Source organism: Mauremys reevesii, linkage group 1, assembly GCF_016161935.1.
Source record: "Mauremys reevesii isolate NIE-2019 linkage group 1, ASM1616193v1, whole genome shotgun sequence".
Taxonomy (NCBI): Eukaryota; Metazoa; Chordata; order Testudines; family Geoemydidae; genus Mauremys; species Mauremys reevesii.
In genome coordinates this window covers 112,789,211-112,797,863 of record NC_052623.1, presented here as the reverse complement: position 1 = coordinate 112,797,863, position 8,653 = coordinate 112,789,211, and the positions used below count along the sequence as shown (strand labels likewise).

The window sequence follows — 8,653 nt, the reverse complement described above, 5'->3', positions numbered from 1 at the left end:
ACAGAACTACACACGCCTATACAAATAAATATTTTATAACATGATCATTGGAAAGGCTGGAAAAAGAGTGGTGGGGGGCTACTTTATTAAAAACAGTCCAGAGTAGAAAATGAAAGCGCTTGCAACTTCCTATGTTTGTTCTTTAACTGAAACCAGCAAAGTTGATGCAAAAGGTGAGATGTATACAAAACCACACAGATTCCGCTAATTTAGAACACTCTCAGGTCTATGAACCTGTCCAGGTAAAAAACAGGTTTCTTCGCTTCAAAATATAATACTAGCTTTTCTCTTTTTCCTCTGTGCCATGTACACGTAACTATCGTCCAATCAGCTCTGGGTTCCTAAGCCTATTTGTAACGGAACTTCGGATGACAAGGGTTATTTACGGTATATTTACTTTGATTATCTGGATTTATTAATCTAGGTACTAATCCTTTTTTTGATGGACAATACTCTGCATGTATCGATAAACTGAGGAATTGAACGCCGAAACCTTTCCTTCCTTTTGATTCCTATCGTTTGTTTGTTTGGTCCGGATCGTATTTCACTAAACCAAATCCCGCTGTTCTGGTTTACAGGAGGGTATTTTCACAACGTAGTTGTATGCAGGATCGTGTGTATCCTGCGCTTTGGATACAGCCGCCCAATATCTGTCACTCCCCGTTTGCCCTACACCCCCCAACACTTGGGCAGGATAGTCCTGGGACCGGGGCTGCATTCCTCCCCCCACCCCCTTCCAGGCACATGTGGAGCCAACTCCATGACTTCCAGAGATTGCAGGTTCATGGTTAACCCTTCTCTCTGATGGGGCTGTCTCCCCCCGCCCCTGAAGGGTCCGTCTCCGAAGAGGGATTTGTGCAGTTACTTTGAACTCTTGTCCCAGGGTTTCATTTCCTACTATCTGCATGTGCTGCAAGTGTCATCACACTTCAGGGGCTGACGGCTACCAAGGCACCATTAGCCTCATACAGAAGACAAGCCTCGCAATTTGGCTCCCAACTGCACCTCACTGTCACGCCCAAGTCAATATATACGCGCTCAAGTCAAGGTGGATGTTCCAACATTTACAAGGCAGAGCAACTAAATTACCCGCAGACCGCTGGGTTGTCTCGCCCTTTCCCGGATATCCTCTTAGTCCCAAGCGTGCACTAGCTGGGAGAGCACCTTCACATTTTTTAAGTTTCGGGCCAACTTTTTAAGCATGCTGTAGTACAGGCAGAGCGTTTTCCTTTGATAGGCAGCCTGACCCATGAAGTTTATCTCGAACGGAATGTTGCAGGTAACATAGCTACTCTCTCCTAAGCTAACTAGCTACTATCTATATTTTGTGATCAGCAATGAGCTAATATTTAGCAGGTTTGGCGGGGGTCGCGGTTTACTTTACAACAACTTTGCTTAATGACAAGAAGAGTTTTCCGTGTCCCTTTCTCTAGTGAATCCTGTAAATATCCAAATCCTTCCCCCAATCTCTCTCTCTCACCCCACCCCCCTTAACAAAGAGGCTTTCAAACCGAAACCCGCTACAGCAGCCTGCGGGAATCAATGCGATAAAACGGGTTTTTAATGGGTTAATTGACTGGAGTTGCTATCATGTTTAAACACCTGTTTCTGAAAGGAGATTCAGCCAAACCCTGTTCCCTCCCCAATCGATAGCTGCTCCATTGGCTGTTGATCGACCAAAACAAAACAAAAAATCCATTTCACCTTTTAAAGTTCGTCACAGTTTCTGGCAACCATAAGGGGAGGCCACACACAATACCTACAACAGCTCAGGGCTAGAGGGTACACTCTGATCTCAAGACCAGGAAAGATTATCCCCAAGAATTAAGAGTTTCTTTAGCGGTACTTAGTTGTTGATTGAAGGCTCTAGTCCTTTTACATAATGAAACGTAACGAGAGTGCGATTTCACACGCAGGAAGTAATAGATTTCCGTGTCACCTTCACACAAGGCTCCGACCCAAATGTAATTAGATCAGGTCAAAGTATGTGTTGCCCCAAATTCGCAGGGAGAATAGAGAGTAGGTGCTGCTCAACCAGGCAGCATGAGAAATGCTCGCAGCCCGCACGAACGCGCCTCATCCGGGGCAGGGCGTCCCTTCTAAAAGCGCAGGGCTGCCTTTGCTATTGATTTGGTTTTGGCAGGATTAATACAGTCAGGACCGCCGGTCAGTCAACGTTAAATTGATTCTTTGCCCCAAACACCTTTCACTCAATGGCACCCGCGCTGCGACATGTTAATTTTTTTAAATGTAATTGTAAACCCGCCGAGTTAGCTCCTTCTGCAGCGCGGAGCGAGGGGAGCCCGCAGCCTCCCCCTCCGCTGAGCCTGGAGAGAGCAGCAGCCCCGCGCCACGCCAGAAACCTCCCCACCCTCCGCTCCCTTCTGGGGGGGGGGGGTGCACAGCCCGAAAACACCACTGCAAAAAGCCCGCTCAGTGTCACAGCCGAGAAACCAGCGAGGGCAACGTCCCTTCCCCCTGCTCTAACTGCCAAAAGCAAGTTGGGAGCCGCCCTCCCCTCAGGAAACTCAGCTCTGAAACCTCCCTTCCGCCCTCCCCACCCGCACCCGCCAGGGTGAAGACCCCCCTCCCCCCAAAAGTTCCAGGCACACTTACAGTTCCTCTTCCAGCTCCAGCCTCCTCCCAACAGCAGCTCAGGGCCAGGCTTTCCCCCTGGGCAATCTGACACTGGCACCTTCCTCAAGCCTCGCTGCACAGACCCACACATCTGGCGAGCTCGCTACAGCGCTGGCGAGTTACACCTCGAGCGAGCTGGGGAAATACCTACCCTCCTAGCCCCTAGCCCAGCCTAAGCGCCCAAGCGGCTGTGTCACAGCCAGCAGTGCCCGGCTACACAGGCACAGTCAGCACTCGCACCCATCCACACACTGCACGGGGGAGAGAGCGAGAGAGAGAGAGAAGGAAATGAAATTTATTATTGATAGAAAAGACTTTAAAGACAATTTCAAGTTATTGTTTCGCTCTGGAAAAAGAGGGGCTTGTCTCCCCCCCCTCACATAATGAAACGCCTTTTGTGTGGCCCTGAACAATACCAAACAAGTACTCTAATAAATAGCCACTTTTTTGTTCCGTCTCGACAGTGAATAGAATTGAGCAGTTGGTTTGAGAGCAGCTGGGACGCTGCTTTGAACAGGGAGGTGGAGCCGAGCCCTTCCTTTCCTTTCTCTTCCCTTCCCTTCTCTCTCTCTCTGGCTCAGATGCACTTTCTGCTCTAACCTTGTCTTTCTCCCTCCCTCTCGTGCTGGCCCACTTTCACTTCTCTCTCTCTCTCAGCCTTCCCCTTTCCCTGGGAATATTTCGTGTATGCAAAGAGCATCCTTTCGGTAGCCTCAGCTGCTCCAGGCACCTGTGCTGCACAGTTACCTCTATTTGGATCCTTCACCCCACTCCCCACCCCCTCGATCATCCCTGTCTTTGATCACTTCTTAGATTTCCTTCTTTTCTTCCCCGTAGTCTTTAAATAGCCCCACATCTCCGAATTAACACTTCGTACACTGCCAGACCCTCCTTGCCACTCCTTTGTTGCCAATAAACTTGGATTTCTCACTGAGCCTTCCATGGCTTCCTTGGGGTTATATAATCTGGGGGATGAGCTGCTTATTCCTCGCTCTTTTCCTCCCTTTAGTTTCTTGAGGATAAAGGTTTTTGCTCCTTGTCAGTTTCCCCTTCTCTTCCCGAGGGATTTTACTGAAGGTTTGCACCTTTCGCAATCTGTGATGCTCATGTTAATCTCTTCTGTTTTCTATATAGAGCTGCTAGTTTGCTTCATGTACTTTTTGTAATACTCCTCTCCAGTCCCTTTCCTATCAACATGACAACTGCTCTAGGAAAGACAGTCGATAGAGGTTATTAAAATGGACACAAAGCAGCTAAAGATTTCCAGGTAAAGCGAAGAGCAACCCGTTTCTTTTCTGCTCTAGGTGGCTGGGTGGGCGAGGGTGTATATGTGTGTGTGTAGGGAAGGGGGTGGAGGGTAATGGGGATTTTTGGCCAGCACCTGAGCCTGAGCTAGCCATGAAGGAGGCTGTGGCCGCTCCTACCCTGCAGGGGGATCAGAGAGGCCAGGGCAGCCTGCATGGGCACTGGAGGCAGCTGCTTGCCAACATTATTATATATGGATGCTTTCCATTTGCTTCCATACGTTCTGGAATGGATGTAGTCCTCATAACAAAGGATCCTAACTTTAGCGGCTACTTGTTATACTTGCAGTGAGATTAGAGCTCTACATGTTTGTCTTGTAAAGATTACAGAAAGCATCTGAGGTTAACCTATCCCGCAGCAATTCTTATCCAGAGGCTCTAAGATTATCTGTATCTAATATGCCTTTTAGTCACCTACATTCATTACAGATCTTTTAACAAGAGCCGTTTTCTATTTTAAATAACGAATACTTTTTATTTGTTATGTCTTTGTTTGTTGGAAATGGAAAGGCAAATATGATTTCCCTAGAAATCAGTGCTCTATGTGTATCATTGGGTATGTCTCTGAGAGCCAAGACACAGAACACGTAACTGCTCGTTGTTCGGCCGGTATCAATCCATAGACAAACGCTGCCATTTGTAAATTGTTTCTTAGCTGCGCTTGAATTAGCCAAGGCAAATCATCCCAGGACCCCCTTTTAAATTGTGAATGGTAGAAAAACAATGGAATACCGTGCATGTTTTCTGAAGGGTCAGTGTATTTCTCCACAGAGGAACGGATCTTTTAAAAACCCCGCGCACACGTACATGTATAAATAATCCCCCCTGCAATAAAACAGAATCTGGGGGTCCATTTTCTGAAATTCTATATATTTTAACTCCCTTCCCCCGTTGCTTTTAAGTGGATTTTTGCTCCCACTTCCCTAACACACCGACTCTAACTACCTGCAGTATTAAGAAACGCTGATAAATGACAGTTTTATCGGTCTGGTGCAGACACGAGCAACTCCGGGACACAACAAAATGCACATGCAATACGTTTGGGACTGGATCTTTTCCAGCAGCAAACGCGTTTCCTTTTTATATGGAAAATGGAAACATTTTGGAAGACAGATTTAAAACTTTGACTTATATTTTACATGTTAAATAACCGAAAGAATGGGTACGACATTACGGCAAGCTTCAAACCCTGCAAATATTTGAATGGGTTTTGTAAAGCAGAGCAGCTGTCAGTCAGCTGGCTTTGACAGCCTGCCACAATTTTGTCACTTAATAGTGGGTGTCAGGCTAAGTGCAAAACACTCTGGCAAACAGATGTCAAACCTACATCTCATATAAATGTGGGTTGTAAAATTGAGTTTTAACCCACATATAGGTTTTTAAAAAGCGATGCCAGTGTGTAAACTCTATACAACACGGAGACACTGACAATCTCCCGTGTATGCTTGTTATTTAAACTAGAAATCTGACCGCCAAATTATAGCTACATCTCTTTAACAGTGGACTATGAGAATGCTTCTTGGCAAGGTATAAATTAAAGACAGATATGATGGCGCATTTCAAGGGCTGAGTGCCGTATATATTGAAAAATAGAAAGCTCGATTTCTTCAGTACGGTTTCGCTGTTCAGCTGTAAAGTATTAGGAAGGAGAAAGAAAGGTATTTATAAAGCTGAAGTTTTGGGGGACTGTTAAACCATAAGTTCCTCTGGGCAGAACTCGAGTTATGGGTGTGGGGCGGGGAAGGGCACATAAAACAGATACAATTCTGAGTGAGGCTGAGCCATGCAGAGTGCATAGGTTACCAGGAGTGTTTAAGGAACTGTGCCATAACACCAGGAAATCATCGGGATAATTCTTGGCCACTACATTAAAGAACACGCTGAGGAAAATAACGTTTACAGTTAATTTAACTGCGGCTAATATTCAAATGATGAGCTGATTTTTTTTAACGTGTCATTTCAAGGTCTGTCTCTTTCCCAATATATGATTTTTTTTTGCTTTAGACACCCCCTGTCAAATTTCCTTTGAACATTAAAAAAGGTCATAAATATTTATACCCAAAAGTGTTCATTGCATGAGGTGGTCAGAATGCAGCAAGGGGAAAAGCATGTTATATTGCTAATATCACTTTCTTTGTGCCCACTTTATCATTTCAGAGTTCCTGAACAAAGCAACATAATGAGTGGATTAAATGAAACAGGTATATTTAGGATTATTTATATTACTCATTAACCATAAATTAAACACACACTCTGATCATTTTATACATAGCCTTGTGCACTTAATTGGCACATTTACATGATAATATTTTACACTGACTTCATAGAGTAATTTATATGAAATTATTATTGATAATATATAGTTACTGTTAACTTTATGCCATATTTGGCTTTGATCACTCATAGAAATTAGTATCAATTAATGTTTTGATTACAATGCTTTCCTCCTGGTATAACCTATCAATTCTTCATTTTTAGAAGTGTAATTTGTACCAGGAACATTAGATTATAAGATTTTGACTACTCACAAAACTTGGTGAAGGGAATATACTTTATCCTTCAGACTTTTTTAAAGCCCCGGGGGGGGGGGGGAAAGGAAAATCTTTCCCTCCTTAGTAAGTATATTGTATTTAGTACATTATTTTAAAATTCTGACTTTGCACCGCAAATATGGACTCACAGCTCTTTCAGAGCAATTGTTCATAATCGGAGTATGGACTCCTCTGTCAATGAAGCAGACCCAATTCAATTGAAATTCACCTGAAAGTTGCCCTGCACTTCATTTCCATTTCTGATAATAAAATGTAGACTTTGGAAAATATGTAAGAGATAATGAACATCTATGAGTCTATAATATGAATATATCAGACTACTCAGAGCCCTCTTGGGGCTGATCCTGAGCCACTGGAGTCAATAGCAGAACTCACAGTGGAGTCTAGCATGCAGAATTATTACGTCCATGCCATTATAAATAAAAATACAAACTTTGTATTTGGCAAAATATTAAGTGAATCCATTTGCTTTATTTTTGCATGTTTACATTAAAGTTTATACACATGAGAAACCAACTTTAAAAGTCAGTTATAGCTACAGCTTGTTCAGAAACTTGTTAAAATACACAGAATGGACCAAAAATTATTCCATGGAACTAGAATGTGTGCCCTGGAATTGTCTATTTAGTTTTCTTATGCAGAAAAATAATATACTCCCAATATCCAATGAAGGTATACAAAATGCATTGCCACTGTAAAACTATACCTCTGTGATCATTATTTTCACTCAAGGAAGTGATCAGCTCTTCTGGGAAAATATTAATATTTAATACAAATAGTCTTTGATAGACAGTGACTGCTATTGTCATCCCAAAAGAAATAATTTTATCCTTTAACTATTATGGCCATTGATACTATTTTCTTGCTATTCAGAAGTAAGTATATTATTACATTTCCATATAAGCATGATTCCATGTCTTCCAGTACACTGGCATGAAGTAGTTCTAATCCCCAGATTTCCAAGTGTAATTGACCCTAGTTATGTACTTTTTAATCAACTGCTGCAGTTTTACAAAGTCTAGAAATGAAACCCAGTTACAGTCTGAGTATCCTAAAATTGCTTTAAAATATACATCTGCACCCTCTGTAACTGCAATGTCACCAGAAAAACAGAGCACTCAATTTATATTTATTCCTGTAGTTCAAGCATTAATATTAGCATGTTTTTCAGCTGGAAGTATTATGGCACTTTTATAAACAATAGATGTGGTGAATGACTGTACAATAACATTGGGAATTGAAATGAAGGAGACTGGTTTTTTTACAGCTTAGGGGACGAAGCCTGTGTCAGTCTGTAGGAAGGAAATAGAAATATAGAGTTTGACTCTGGTGTATCAGCTTAATTCCATTGACTTCAAAGGAATTATTCCTGATTTACACCACTATAAGAGAGATCAGAATGAGGCTATGACATGTCATTGAAAAGAGAAATGAGGAGAAAACCTGATTGTTCTAAAATCAACAGGGTCAGTAAAAAGTGACAACCGTCACATTTAATTTAATAGCAGCGGACATGCCATACCATACATTAATTATTTTATCATATTATTTTTATTAGGTATAATTATAAATTTTCTTGAACAAGGCCTGCAGGATTGGGTACTATCACTTTACAATTGTATAGGCATATAATTGTAACGTTAGATTCCAGTCTTACGTTGGTATAAGTCCATTGTTTAAAATGGTTTGACACTGGTGCAGGACTGAAGAAATACAGCCGTGAATCAGGCCCCATGGCTGAACCTGGTCCAATTGTCGGAGGAATTCACTAAAGATTCAGCTGTCGTGAACAGAACATTTTGAATGGTTTAGCATCAGGCCCCGTGATTACCATTCAAAGAGATGGAGGAGGAGTATATAATGTATAGACTCTTCATCATAATAGTCTTACATCAATTAGTTTGAATAAGCTATAGCTTTACAATTATCATTTTATTTCAAAGTTTAAAAAAGCTTTGAAAGGTCTAATTTTGACTGTTAAACACAAGAAACAAAAATACATGTAAAACAGTTTATATATTTATCAAAGTATGTTTCATTTATTTATATTTCTTAGTAGTGTGATGACACTTTCCTCACTAAGTGTTCTTGAGGCCTATTTATATCTAAATTGAGTGTTCATATTTTGTCCTGTTACACTCACAGTGATGAGTGTTGTAG

The 8,653-nt window shown here is 42.0% G+C and overlaps 1 long non-coding RNA gene across 1 annotated transcript; it reads left to right on the top strand.

The window, feature by feature from the left end:
• The first annotated feature begins 3,769 nt into the window (after positions 1-3,769).
• On the top strand, positions 3,770-8,314 carry LOC120395973. The gene is made up of 3 exons (XR_005592905.1): positions 3,770-3,904; positions 6,099-6,142; positions 8,195-8,314. It is a non-coding gene; the product is annotated as an uncharacterized LOC120395973 (long non-coding RNA).
• Positions 8,315-8,653: the final 339 nt, after the last annotated feature.